The 15,217-nt window shown below is 42.6% G+C and overlaps 1 protein-coding gene across 1 annotated transcript in view; it reads right to left on the reverse strand.

Moving 5' to 3' along the window:
- sytl5 (synaptotagmin-like 5) overlaps positions 1–15,217 on the reverse strand; it is a 39,843-nt gene that overhangs the window by 13,971 nt on the left and 10,655 nt on the right. The gene's annotated exons all lie outside the window — the stretch shown is intronic.

A 15,217-nucleotide genomic window follows, 5' to 3' on the forward strand; every position in this document is an offset into this window, starting at 1 on the left:
ATACTTGGGCAGCTGTGTAATGAGCATTGTTTTTGCTTCACTTCTTTCACTGAGTCACTGGGTTTGTGCTCAGCCTTCACAAAGCAAATACACACACAAGCATGGCAGTTATGCTCCGACAAACACGCATGCTGTTTAAGACAGGTCATCTAGGAGCGGAATAAAAATCAATGATCTGAGTTTGAAACAACTGACCACCATTTGAATTTAGAATTCATCGTTATCTAATCCACCTGTAGTGAAAACAGCCTGGTATGCAACTGTTTTTGCAAAAAACTGCATTGTATACACAGACGCAGATCTGACAAAAAACGGTCTGTGCAACGAAGTGGATAAACATGATTCTGAGTGCAAAAGTAAAGTATGTCAAATATTTGTTGCATAAGTCTTATTCCAACATGGAAATTTTGGCAGCAGCACAACTGTACCACATGATGCCCCTGACTTGTTGGGTACATACTGTATATGACTAACACTCGGTCAACAATGTTAATAAATTGGAGCCAATATTTATCTGAGCTGGCATCATATCATTGTCATATTGCAAGCACAGTACTCCACTGTCTTTATCTGGGAGTTTGAAATGTGTGCTGCAGTAGGCGTGGTGTCCTGACACAGCCCTCCCTGAGTACACACAACACACATTCCCGCTCCCCTTCCCTCGGCCCTGAGTAAACACAACAGTGAAGAGACGCTTAAACCTAGGCTTCTAGGCAGAGGAAATGCAATCACTCAGCCCTGTACTAATAATGTGGCTCCAAGGGAAGCACAGTGACTCACCGCTTTCTCAACAGAGTATAGGGAAGGTATTCATCTTTTTCACCAGCTCATGTTTTTCAAGGGTAGAGATCCAAAAGGAATGATTTGTCATGAAGTCTCAGCTACATTGGAGACACGTAACAGAAGGCACTATAATGCCAAGCTATGCTCTTTTCCTCCTTTCTTTGTAGGTTTAAGAGCAGGAAAGGTTTCCTCTTGGTACTTCTCCTCTCACTATATGGTTTATAGTACAACCGCAGATGAACGCTGTGGCATTTTACCTCTGTTCAATTTGGTTGTGAAGTTCAGTTTTCTGCAGGTGGCCAAACTCAGTGACAGGAGAATCAATCTGCCAGTTAAACACCACAGGTGAGTCTGAGAGTGGCTGGGCTCCAGTTGGCAGAAAAGCAAAGGATACATGGATGAAAAAGGGACACAGGGTACCAATAAAACACTATGATTACTGAACATACAGGGGGCGGTGGGAATAACAGAAACACATCAAGTAAGGAATAGAGCCACACTTTGCCTTCAGAACAGCTTCAGTTCTCCTTGAAATGCTCTTATCCAAGTCCTGAACTGTGTGTAGTGGGTCTTCAAGAATGAAAGCCTCCAGTTTTTTGAAGGAGGTGGAAATCAATTTCACACTCTGCGCTCCAGATTTTCCCATGAAGGTTCAATGATGTTTTGATCTGGTGACTGAGGCCATGGAAGGTGTTTGACTTCATCCTGGTGCTTATGAAACCACTCTAACTGTGTTTATGGGGCAATATCATCTTGGAACATGGGAACATCATGCGGGAACAGTGTTTTACCCCACAGGATAACCCGGTCCTGGAAAATGGCCTCATATTCCTTCGCTGTTACATGACCATGCAGAGAAATCATCGGACCTAATGGCTCCCACTAGACGGCTGCTGAAATCGTTACGGATCCAGCTGTGGGTTGAAGGCATCCTTTGTCTTTCTCCAAACTTAAATCAAATGTAGGAAAAGTGGTGGCAGACAACTCATAGGACTTTACTACTATTTTCCAGAGCTCAGGGGTCTGAATGTTGTGCTCCTTGCACCAGGTTATGTGCCTTTGTGCATTGGCCTTGAAGACAAGCAGTTTGTGAATGGCAGCCCTGTTACAGGACACCGGCTTTGTGAAGCTTAAAAGATAGTTTTCAGACAGTGTCACAGAGGTGTTGATTAACTCTGTGGCAATAAGGCCGTAGTTTTGTGGTGTTAGGCCACTATCCTATTAGATATCTGTATATCACTATCAGTGAGGTTTGACTTGTCACCGCTGTTCCTCTTTGCTGATGCAGTTTGTCCATGTTTGTCATATGTTGCCATGATTTTCGAGACTGTTTCCCTCGCCACATTAAATACGTTTGCAGCTTTTGTCACCAATGCACCTGCAATTCAGGTACCGGCCTCTTTGGAACTCATTAATTCCTCATGTTTCTTTGAAAACGTCCAGATAGTGGTGATCATCAGAGCTCAGCTGGCACATACTGCTACTTGGAATTCAACTTAATATGACCGGCTTGTCTAGCTGCCTTTGTAACTGCAATCCAGTTATTTCAAAGTTGAAGCTGCACTATGTAAGATTTTTATGCAAATACACACACATCTTATCAGCCTAAATCACAAAGTAAGGCTGCAGTAGAAAAGGGCGTCCCATTCCCACTAATTGAAGCGCCGTCAATTTGCCCTATTTGCCCAAATGAAATTCTGGTGTCGGGTATGGTAACTAGTGGGAAGTCTTCTCCACACACAGGAAGAGATCAATTGAAACTTACTGAAATAGTGAAATACAAAACTTGCTCCTAAACAGAAGCGAGCAAAAGATGGACTCACCAATGTCAGATATTTCTCTCAGTCACACTAGACTGCATACTACATACAGTAGATATTTACAATAGAACCATATATTTTTCCCCCACATCAGATGGTCTTGTCTTTGTATGAACCTTGTTGCCCTCTGCTCTGCTCCTTCTTCTTCTTCTTGTTCTTTCTTCCCATTTCAACTTCAATGTGCTCCCAGCAGCCTCTGGGGCAAAAAACTATGAATGTCTTAAGCCTAATGCACCTTTTACTCTGTGTGAATGTGTGTGCGCAATTGCGTGCGTCTATGAAAGATTTAAAGCAAGATGAGAGAGGTGGGGAGACATGGAATATTATAGGGAGACTTATATAGTGAATTTGTGAGTGTGAGTATTTGTGCAGGAATGTGGGTCACCCTCCGTCCGCTCAGCTCCCACAGCAGCCTCAGCCTCGTTATTTCAGCTAAGATCAGCACAGATCTCTGACTTAAGAGGTCTTCCTTTGCCTTTAAAAACAGCGGTCATTTCTAAATAAAACATACAATAGCTCAGCCCACAGGTCCTTCACCTTATATCAGCACATTCTCCATCTCCTGTGAGGCCGATATTTGACCAGATAATTTCCCCAAGGGCTACCATTACTAGCCTGTATGGCATCGCACAATGCTCAGAGATGTGGCTATGAAGAGCAGTTGCTGGGGTTTCAATTGGTACTCCAGGTCATTAATAAATTATAAAGCTGCCTTCTCTATTTAATGCTCAGCCACACTACTCTATTAAACATTATTCTGTCCTTACTGCGAGGTCTAGAAGAGATTTGCTTATGTCTGTATCCTATCAGTGAGATTTAATGGGATTACATCTTTAATACATCATGGTTGCGTTGTATTATTCTTGCTGTAATGTAAAGCCTTAGTTCCCTGATGGTAATTTACAGGCTGCTGTGTGGTTGCCTCCTGAATTATTAATGTCAGATAGACAGCCATAGAAATTGATGATGAATGTCAGAGAGTATCTCTGGTGACCATTAAACGGCAGGAGGCTTCCACTCAGCCAGCAGCACTGACCAGAAACCTCCTTTGTCCTGCTGCAGCCAGCCAGCACAGCACAACCACAATGGGAGATGTGATGTAAGTGTACAGCACATTAAATATTCATCAGCATATGGTCAATAATGATACACTTTACAATTTACTATGTCCAACTGTACCATGGCATATATAGGATATAAAATACGTCTTCACTGTGCTATTTTATGGTCCAATTATTAGGAACAGTTTTCAGGATCGCAGTTAAACCAAGACCAGAATTTGCCGGAAAAAACATCCATAACGTGTCCATTGTCCAAGAATCATGCAGGATAACGGAACCAATTAGGCTTTAAAGCCAAGCAGGATGTTTAATTGCCATAGAGCCTTTATTCAGGGGATGATATGAGAAAAATCATGAGCAATGACAGATGAAGCCGTGGTTCACAGCGCAGCAATGCTGAAGAGACATAAAATTGCATTGCTCTCCTCGGTAAGATGGCATGGAGCACAAAGCTCTCAAGATGGATTTCCGCACATAAAACCCAGAGAGCTATACCGATTTGCCATGAGTGATTATAACACTGTGTCAACAGACTGAGTGGGCCCTTTATAAAGAAGCAAGCAAGCACGTTTGCTTAGGCAGTATCTTTCTCATGCTTAATGCCTTTTACAACTGTACAGCTGTGCATGGACTCACATGGGGAATGACGATCCTTTAGAATTTCCTTTCTACTGAATGTTAGTTAACAACTCTACTTAAAAACTGTAGATTCCGACTACGAGCCTGTATGGATGGTATAGGGTGTCAAAGTGGTTTTCAATTCAATAAGCTCTCTACTTTATGTGAAGTACAAGGAAATTAAGCAAATAGAATTTATGCCAGTATCTCAGCTGTATATCTTACTGCACATAATCCACTTCCTGGGATCGGATGCGGACCTCTGTGCACAGCGAGGTGAAATCAATAGACAGCCGTCGTCTTTGCAGACAGCTAGAGATGAGATCTGGCATGCTACAGGAGATCGGAGAGGCTTCTGGTAAGAGAGGTTGGGTTTGGGCAAGGACACCACATTCAATGATACATGACATGTTTGTCCAAGTGGAAACTATCCCTGCCTATGTGTACTTTGCAGCTACGCGGCGAGCCCTCTCCCTTTCTCTCACTCTCTCTTTTTCTCTCACTCTCTCTTTTTCTTTCCCTTGCTCCCTCTCTCCTCTGTCTCATCTATCTCTGTCTCTCTCTCTCTCTCTCTCTCACACACACACACACACAGCGCCTAAGGGAAGATAACACATCGGTACTAGTGCACTGCACTAATGACCCTCTCCACTGCCTGGAGACCTGTCAGTCACACTCTCCATGTCACTGCCAATCAACCGAGACCCTGCCGGTATACATACCCATCACTCCTCTTCATTCTCTGGAAGGTGTGCGTGTCAATAACTCTCTGGAAAAACAGCCTATCATACTTTGTCAATCAGAATTAAATTTCAAATGTTAATTACTTTGACACCGCAGCAGTAATGAAGCAATGTTAGACGCTGATATGAGCAGCTCGCCTCCACCAAGGCTCAGACTCTATGGGTAACTAACATTCTTCCCTCGGCAGATTTGGCCTTTTGTGTCTGATTATGAGTTATGGAGAGGGTGTTGATCTCAAATCTGTGAAGGACAGCTTCCACCCAGACAGCAGCGGATCCCCTGATCTGATCTCATTTGCAGCGGTGTGCTACCCAGCAGTCGACCGGCTGTGTGATGCAGCTCTTGTTCTGCTCTCACTGAGACAGCAACAACGAAGATGTGTACAGCGCACAAGAGAGAAAGAAACACTTTGTAAAACATGCAGCAACAACAAACATATCTGTAGAAATCTGGGAACAAATGTTACTGTAATGTTACCTTTAAGAAGTCATGCAAAGTCCAACCATGATCCTTCCCTTTCAACCATGGAGCACGCATGTCAGAGCCACAGTAACATTATAACTCTCAGAGGAGCCATCATCAGTAATAACCCATCAGGCCTGCAGGCCTCTCCAGTTTCTGACAGAGTTCAATGGAGCAGAAAATAGGAAAAACAAACCAACTGAGCGAGTGTTTCTAAACCCTTATCTAGGACGCTCCCTGTCACCTGTCTTCCTCACAGCACTCCTTCCCCTTTCTCCTTGTGTCAATTTACGCCTTCAGTGACCTCTCTTGCATTCTGTTTTATTTCTATCATCCTTATCTGCAGCCTACCTGCCACAGAGAGAATACAGCTTCTTGTCCGTTCATTCATATGCTGCTTGTGTCATTTTGTCCACTAATTGAGAAAGGCCAGCGCGGCCTCTGGCAGCTTGTGATTTGCCAAAACATCTTCCCAGCCTGGGAGAGGACTTTCTCCTCCAACCAAACCCACACCAGTAGACAGAGAGGGAGAGAGGATGATTTGTTTGTGTGTGTGGTGTTGGGGGTGATTGGCGGGATAAAGATTACCAGAAAGAGAAAGGCAGAAATGGATTGAAAGGTGAAAAAAGAGGGAGAGGAGGAACAGAGTTACACCAGGTGCTCAGCGATGGCCTCCACATTACTGGTAAGTGGTCTAACCTTGAAAGCTTTAATTTCCATGCGGCTGGACAAAGCTCAGTGCAAGACAAATACAAAAAGTCAAGCTCAAGACTGTTCCCTTCTGCCTTTTAAGCAGATTAAACTAAACTATGGGGGAAAGGAAAATGGTATTGTGATCCTTGTTTCATAATACAGAACTTATGTTAATCCACTGCATTTATCATTTTCATGACCACTTTGAAGAATATCACTTTGTTACAGCCTCTTAACTTAACTACAAAAGTTAATCATATTAAAAATAAGGTATTACATTATAATTACATTACAACTGCATCACCAAAGATAAAAAGGCGTCAGAAGATTTATTGTGCCGCTCTGTCATTCTCATGCAAATGTGGTGTCTAAAACCAACAAAACAAAGAAGAAAAATAGTCCACACTCAACATTTACAATGTTCAGCTTTAAATTCTTTTAGTGCAGAATATAAAAGACATGCACAGTGCAGACGATTCAGCCTCCTCCGTGTGGAGCGTGTCATGTTTAAATAAATTCAATGCACTGCAAACAAAATGCTCTTTGTATTTTAAGTAGTAGCAACTGCATTTTGTTGAATAGCGGCACTCTTGACGGTCTGTTTAAATAAAGCATGAAACTGATGACAGCAAACCAAACTAAAAATGCAAAGGAAAATGATATAGTAAAGGCAATGACTGAAATAACTGCTTAGATTAAGACCTATAATGTCACATCTAGACATCTGAGTACTTCAACTTGACACATCTGAGACATATTGGTTTAATTATGCAGGTCTTTCTCTTTTTTTGTCCTTATATTTCTACTACTATATTTCTACTTTCTGAAGTGCACTTAGGTCTTCGACAAAAAGTGAAACCAACTTCTGTCCAAAGGCTTATCTAATTCCCTTCCTCCTCCTCGTCCCCTTCTGCATCCATCTGCAGTTTTCCCAATGCATCTTCTGATAATCAACTTGTGTGATTATTACATAATGAGAGCCTCTGTGTGCTAGGTGACAGAGACAGAGTCGCTAAAGAGAGGGACATTCTAACTGATGAGAGCAGGGACCATTCCTCCCTCAACAATCAATGTAATCAGCCATTCCCATGTCCTTCCTGTGAAATACAACCACAGTGACGTCTCTATCTGCAGCCCTGCTCTCTGAGAGGAGGAGCAGCACAAGGGTCCATTTTACTAAAGCCGGTCATCCGGTAGTCTGGTCCAGCAACAGTCTGCTGTCTACCCTACAGATCTGGCATCATTTAGGTTTACGATAACAAGTGTAAGCCAAGCCAAGTGCAGAGAGGCTGGCTGTTGGATAAACACACATATGCAGAAGAAAAGACCAAGGAAACTCCTCTTTGTATCAAAAGGCTAAATACTTTATTACATCACAAAAGCATTAAAAAACACCAACATGTTCCGGCCATAGGGAACTTCTTCAGGGTGTCAAAGCCACACAGCTGCCAATCAGTCATTTTAAATAGGTTAAGGTAGCAGTGGGTGTTGTCCAAAATGAAGACTAATCAAACAGCCTACGTCAGTGATAGAGAATAAAAACATAGCAAATGAATGACGAAGCACAGTCACATTGTACACAATGAACAACCACATACTGTATAAGAAATAGCAAATCCTGCATAATACAATTCCATACCCAGACTATAAACAGCAACCACACCTTGCTATGTTTTTTGCCCATAGACCAAAGAGCATCCTCTTATACTACAGAACCCACCAGTAGCAGTCCTATATCTGCTTTTTACTTCAGTGTTATTTTTACTAAAAAGGAACAGGTTTTGTATAAGAGCCTGAAAGTAATCAAAATGGCTTAGGGATTCATATGCTTTTTAAAGGTAAAGGTTGGAAAACAGATGCTTTAGCTCTTCAGTGAGAGAACACTGGGAACCTTTGAATGACAGCAACAGCAGTGACACAACTATGATTAATAAAGTAGGCTGGTGTACATCTTTGATCTTTCATGACATGGATGTACCTCTCCTGAAAACTTTACATGGCGAAAACCCTTTGTTCCTCAACCAAACATCTAACGCTCGCTGTGCCGTTACTGTGTTCCTCTCTTTTTGAGCGCTTACAGAACAAGAGATGAGAGGGCTACAGATTGTGGCTGGATCTTATTAACCCAGTTTCAGGGTCTGCTCTCTGTTTCTGCTGCTGCCTCGCAGAAAGATGCCGGGGTTATAAACAGCTTCCCTCCTCTTCCCTTCATTCACCAGCAAGGCTGAATATTTCATAGGACTCATTTCTGTTTTACTGCTGCTTGCCTGCTACATTTTAGCAGAAGCAGGACTAATGGAGAGAAGGGAATCCTCTGTGTCTGTGAGTGTGTGTGTGTACTGTATAATCTTATCATTATTCAGAGTGTGAAGACTGTGGATAATGGATAATGATTTCTTTTAGAGCTATGAGCTCTATGGCATTTCTGTTTTATGGGGTTGTATACATTGGAGTATACATCAGGCACAGCAAAGGGAGAGATAATCAATAAAATCCGCTATGTGTTGAGTATATGATTGGTACCTTGGCTGGCTGAGCAACCAGGACAGATCAATGAACAGAGTCCTCACTGTTGGTTCAGACCAGTGGTCCAGAATACTGCTGGTTTGCTATTCTGCCAGGTAGTTAATTGCATTTACCCTGGTGGATTTGGTTCATTGGTTTAGACTGTTTCTGCGCTGCTGAAGTCCCAAAGCTGTGCAACTAGTATGTGTAGGTAGTAGAGCTGCAATGATTAATCGATTAGTTGTCAACTATTAAATTAATTGCCAACTATTTTGATAATCGATTCATGGGTTTGAGTAAATTTTTTTAAGAAAAATAAGTCAGAATTCTCTGATTCCAGCTTCTTAAATGTGAATATTTTCTGGTTTCTTTACTCCTCTATGACAGTAAACTGAATATCTTTGGGTTGTGGACAAAACAAGACATTTGAGGACGTCATCTTGGGCTTTGGGAAACACTGATTGACATTTTTCACCATTTTCTGACATTTTATAGACCAAACAACTAATCGATTAATTGAGAAAATAATCGACAGATTAATCGACAATTAAAATAATCGTTAGTTGCAGCCCTAGTAGGTAGGAGGAAGCATGCGCTTAAAAATGTCACTTTTCTGAATGAAATCAGACACAGCAGCGTTTCGATTAGGTCTTCATCAGGGGAGTGCTGTGCTTACAGTATCATATAAATCCATTTAACAAAATAATTGTTATATGGGTTTATTCACTTATCTTTTGTTGTATGGCTGGGCAATATGGTTGAACTCAATATCAAAATCAATGTTTTCTTTGATACCACTATATATCACAATATGGCTTATGTACACAAAATTATGTTAAATAAATTGATCTTAATTTCACTGAACAACATGGCAATGTTAAATGTGATGTCAAGACTCTGACATTTTCAATTAATATTCTTTAAAATGTTTCACACATCATTCTTTCATTTTAAATAAAATTTGCTTGCTACCATCAATTTAGACAGAAAGGTGTATCACAATATCTTCATGGTATGATTCCACTAAAATTATATACACGATAAACAATAATATTAATTATTGCCCTATTTTGTTGTGATGTTTCTTTATTATTGCAAAACACTGTGGTTGTGATTCCAGGTTCTACTTATTCCTTGTATCCAGTGATGTCACAATGGCTGGCCTTGTATCATGTGTCATGTGTCATGTGTCCACATATGAACTAAGCATCATCTTTGTTGATTATGAAAGACCTTTAAGCGTATGCATTCCTGTTAATGAATCTGATTAATGATAGTAGTGATGCTCACTCCTTTTTACATGATCTGTGCTGACTTGACTTTTCCACTCAGCACCTCTGATGAAGACCCAGTCGCTTGCACCCACACATTCAGCTAATTTCTAGGGAGAAAGCCCATACAGTGCGGTGGGTGGGCAGTGGCGGTAAGGAGTGGCCACAGTGGGATGTGTCCTTACATATTAGAGGTTCGGAGATGGCGACACTGTGGCATCGCTCCCTGACCAGCCACCTATTATCCGGTTGAGTCATTCCTCTCTGCACTATCTCCAAATTACATTTCAGCTTTTGAGATTTCTTTTTTTTTTTCCACATCTGCGGAGTCGGTGTGGGGATGGGGTTCCACTGATTGCCTGGCTGTGGCTGTGATTGAACGGGGACGCGACATATCTCTGAGCCCGCATGGGGCTACAGGCTGCATACCAAATGGGCACGCTGCATGCACTTGAGAGTTACGAGTGCGACGGATGAAAGCGGATAAGAGAAGCATCAGTGAGTGGGAGGGAGGGAAACCCACCCGGCACAAAACAGCATTGTAAGGCACAGACATAATTCAATGCAGTGGCACAGCAGATGTATAGAATAAATTCTGTTTCATAAACTAACATTAGGAATGACTCACACACAGTTTTCCCCTTCTCAAGGCAGACCAAGTCTCTCCCTCCATAACTCTTGTCCCCTCATAGCCCCTCAGCAGTCATTGTTTGTGGGGATACAAGGGAATGTCCAGAGTAAATAGGATTTGTGTGGCAGTCTGAGAGTGGCAACATAACCTCATTACATCAGTCTGGCAGCATTGGCAGCAGCCTGTCTGGGTTAACAGTGCCTGCCACATAATGCATGCACGTGTGAATGCACACGCACACACACACACCCCCTACTCCCTCTGGCCAGATCCTAGAAAGGCTGACCTCTAATGCTGTGTGACTGCGTTCCCCCAGGCTTCTTCCTGCTGTGGTAGATGTGCGCTCTGCTCTCTGCCTGCCTGCCTGCAGAGAAATCAGGGAATCCCTATTTTCCCCGGCTCCTCTCCTCCTTTATTCACCCATTTATTCTCCTCTAGCCTTGTGTGTGTGTTGTATAAAAGCTCAGTTATTGTTAGGGGGTTATTCTTCATGTGACATTGATAAAACATCTTCAATTGTCCTCAACAGATGCAGTATCTATTGCTTATAAGGACTAAATGAGGCAATTTAGGGAAGGCTTACCATGACAGATTATAATATGGCAAGATAATTTAGATAGAAAACGCTCATTATTTATGAATAGATGCCATGTAACAAGATAAATTAAAAGACAGTTTGTCAGGGACGTCCCTAATATCAGTGTTTCTCTTTTTTTCAGTCTCAGGTAGGCTACTGGCAAATATTTGTCATCTGGTCTTTGACATTGGCAGCAAGGTTAAATGCACACCTAATGGGGACGGCTAACTTTAAAACGACATCCACTTACAGGCCTCTGCTATAACACTAATGATAATATATTAGCTCACAGTTGTTATTCATACCCTTAAGGACTACAGCTTCATTTTAATTTGCGGCTGTTCTCAGTCTTAAACCCATGCATCTTATGCTTGCCAGCAAGGCTCAAGATTAACAGCTGGTACAAAACGCTGGCTACATTTTTTCTGTGGCTAGTTTGTTAATATTACTGGCCGCTTTGGCAAGCAGCCGTCTTTCAAGTCTAATAGCCACTTGGTAAGGTTGCGTCAGCCTTTTCTATTTTCAGACTACTATGGCTGCTAAGAAATTAAAGTGGCTGTTGAAAATCTGAATCCTCTTTCCACTGTAGCAGACAGACATGAGCTCAAGCTTCGTGACACACTGGAATAACACAGCTGCCCTACCGACCGGCTGAAAAATATGATGCTGAATTAGTCCCAGTGTTTTGACCAGAGGAGTAAACTTACTCACATCAAAACTAAAGCCTCACCTGGGCTCAACCATCTGTCAATATTACACATGTTATTCATGCATCCTACATGCATCATGCAGTCCAAAGTGCCAGACTCAAGGTGATAAACCTTCCTAACGTGACTTCTGGTTTCTGATTAGAGCCATGGCTTCAAATCCCCATTTCTGAGAATGCTTTACCAAATCTTCCCACAGACACCAATGAGGTTTCATCTTATTTTATCCTAGGGTTAAAGCCACCACCTTCCACCTTGGATCAATCTCTTCCCATAAGTGCTGTCACTGCCAGCACCAAAGACAGGCACACAACCGACTGAGCCGAGGTGAAATTAGCTTTGAACTAGAAGAAGGATAGCCTAGTATTTTGTTTTATCAGAGGAGTGACTGTATCCAGCCTATTCAGTTCTGTTAGACCTAAGCTAGATAACCGATCCTGCATCCATTTAGCAGCATCTTAGGAGCAGAGCTGCTCCCCTGGGCCTGAGATACAGACACACTGATAATAAGACGACTGGCTGTCTGTCACCTTTTCCCCTTGGCCAGACACACACAAGTTAACACAGTCGAGAGCTGGTTGAGTAGACCTTTAAAAAAAACCCAACTGTAATCCTTTTTATACATTATAGAGGGATGTTATAGGGATACGGTGACACCATATGAGAATAAAAATGCCACAGGGAATTCACAGGCATAAATATTATAGTGGTTTTTCATTTGCTTTTTGTAAATGCCTCAGGAGGAAATGCCACATTCAAACCCCAGATGGATATTTGATCTGAATGACGGCAATTTGCCTATGATAATGTAACTGAAGCAGTGAGTAGCCTACTTTCTCCAAGTGCTGCACTCGATATTACAGACTAATATTATAGCCTTGGTGAGGCTATGAAAAGACTCACATATCTACCTCCGGCTGGGTTGTTGTATTAAGTTTGCAACCAGTGCTTAATTTGTAAATGATGAGGTCCCGGAACACCAAGGGCTCGGTGTTCCCGCGAGTCGGTGTGGAGGGAAAAGGTTCCGGAACATATCAAGACAATAAGCGCATTGGAGGCACGGTGGTGCTCAGTGCAGCCACATAGCTTACTGTAGACCTAACAGCCTAAACATTACTAAATGACCGACTATATGACCTTAGAGCTCCGACTACTGGGGACCTATAACAATATTTGATTATTGCATAGGCTACATAATGCTAATTTTTACAAACCTGCCCTTCAAGTAGTAGACTAAAGATATAACTGCACTGTGCACAACAAAAAATGACCACATACTATGAGACATCCTAATCATAGGCCTACATAAAGGAAACTGCAATGGCTTCAACCATTTACCAGAGAAATTCTGGTTCGAGTAGTTACGCATCAATATTCGATACAAATACTTTCATAGGATATCGATTTTGAATGTAGGAAACAATGTCAGCGAATAATGCAATAAAACGTGTCGTGGTGCAGCTAGAAGTAGCCTACACCTAAATGCGACACTCAGCTGGACCGCGCTGGTTTTGAAATGCCCACAGTGATGGGGCTTACAGCCCTTCATGTCAACCAATTCTCATGATATTACCAATTATTTCTGGACACTCAACATAACATGCGCAATTGCCCGCATATTTAACTGTGGGATTTACAGGTCCACGCTCTAAAAAAAATTCTGTTTCTGTTGCAGTCATCTATGCAAATTTGAATTTTGATTGTCCCAGCAGAGACCTAATAGATTATAGAATATGCTAACACGTTTACAAAAAAAAATCATGCTTACCATGTCTAATTTTCCAGAATAGTCCACACAGCGGACATATGCACAGCAAATTCTAACTTTTAGCCATGACGCTGTCTGAAGTTTACCATAACACACTCTGCAGAGCAGCTCACTCATGTGTGAAGTGATTACTATGCGCTTGTCGTTACTTTCTAATAGGGTAAACAGCTGTCTTCCAATGGAAATGAGACAGTTAGGTTTTTGGAAGGGAGGGGAAAGGAAAGAAGAGTCAACTATTGGGAGTACTACATGGCAGACAAAAAAACAACAAAAAACGTTTCATGCCACCAGGTGCCGGGTCCACGCAAATAGGTACTGGAATGCAGGTAGTCCAAAACCGCGAGGTGCGGATCCTGTTCCGGCAGGATCCGGCACAATTTAAGCACTGGGTGCAACATATTCCCAGCAAGTTTCAGCAGATGCAGCCTGGTTGAAGAGTTGACAGCAGGTTAGTCTACTGTCAAACCGGCAGAGGCAACACCAGCGAAAAAACAAAAAAAGAGCTTTTTGCTGCATTGCACCTGCCCAAACGCGCCTAACTTTGGATGGGAAGTGGGCAGTCTGGTCCCACGGCCGTGTGATTAATTCTCTGAGGTCATGGTCGTGATGGTGGAAAATCAGCAACAAAAAAAGGAGATAAAACATCCTTAACGGATAACAGGCTTTAAATGGATCGCTTGGGTTGTTGGTGATCAGCGCTGTCGCCTGTCACCACAGTCAAACACGTTTCACACACTGATTGTGCCATATGCTGCTAAAAAAGACTGAGTTTTCGTGCAAAAGTAAAGCTACTGGACATGCGGAACAGCGGTCTTACCTGGTGGCTCTATCGGGCGGAGAGGTGCCAAAGGAAAACAGATTATAGGGAGTCGGGGGCTCATGTCAGGGAGTTGCGGATGTCGGTGCGCCTAGGCACAGTCTGAACGCAGAAATCCAGGCAGGGTGTTCCCGAGTGGAGGGGGCGTGGTGTGTGTGTGTGTGTGTGTGTGTGTGTGTGTGTGTGTGTGTGTGTGTGTGTGTGTGCGTGCGAGAGAGAGAGAGAGAGAGAGAGAGAGAGAGAGAGAGAGAGAGAGAAGAGAGCCCATGAGTGCCCATGAGTAGCCTATGTCCGCACACGCAGTTCTTACAAATAGGCTTATTTCTGACAATGCGACAATTGTTGTTTGTGCAGCACGCAGTGAGGCTCTGCCACAATAAACTAATTAACCACATTAAAGGAGAACTCCGCCCAAAACAGCAAATATGACATATAGCATGTGCACATCATCTTACATCAGTCTACTGTATATATTAATGGCAATGGTGCAGTGCTGGGCTCGTTGAGGAGGTGAGTAGCTATATTGTAACTCCCCCCATAGTAGGCTACTGTCATGTCTATTAGACCATGTTCATTCAGCACCTCAGCCCTCAGACATCACATCATTCATTTCTCCCAGACGTTTCCATGCAGGTTTTCCAGCTGAGAGCCACTGGATGGTCTATATATATTTATTGGCTGTGTAGTGACCTGAAGAAGAGTTAATTTTACTGTGTAGAGTGGCAGTTTAGGCTACTGGATACCATCTCACTAACACTGT

The sequence above is a fragment of the Centroberyx affinis genome, unplaced genomic scaffold, assembly GCF_046629955.1.
Source record: "Centroberyx affinis isolate AG114_WGS23_722 - 3 ecotype Tasmania unplaced genomic scaffold, CSIRO-AGI_Caff_v1 ptg000393l_1, whole genome shotgun sequence".
Lineage (NCBI taxonomy): Eukaryota > Metazoa > Chordata > Actinopteri > Beryciformes > Berycidae > Centroberyx > Centroberyx affinis.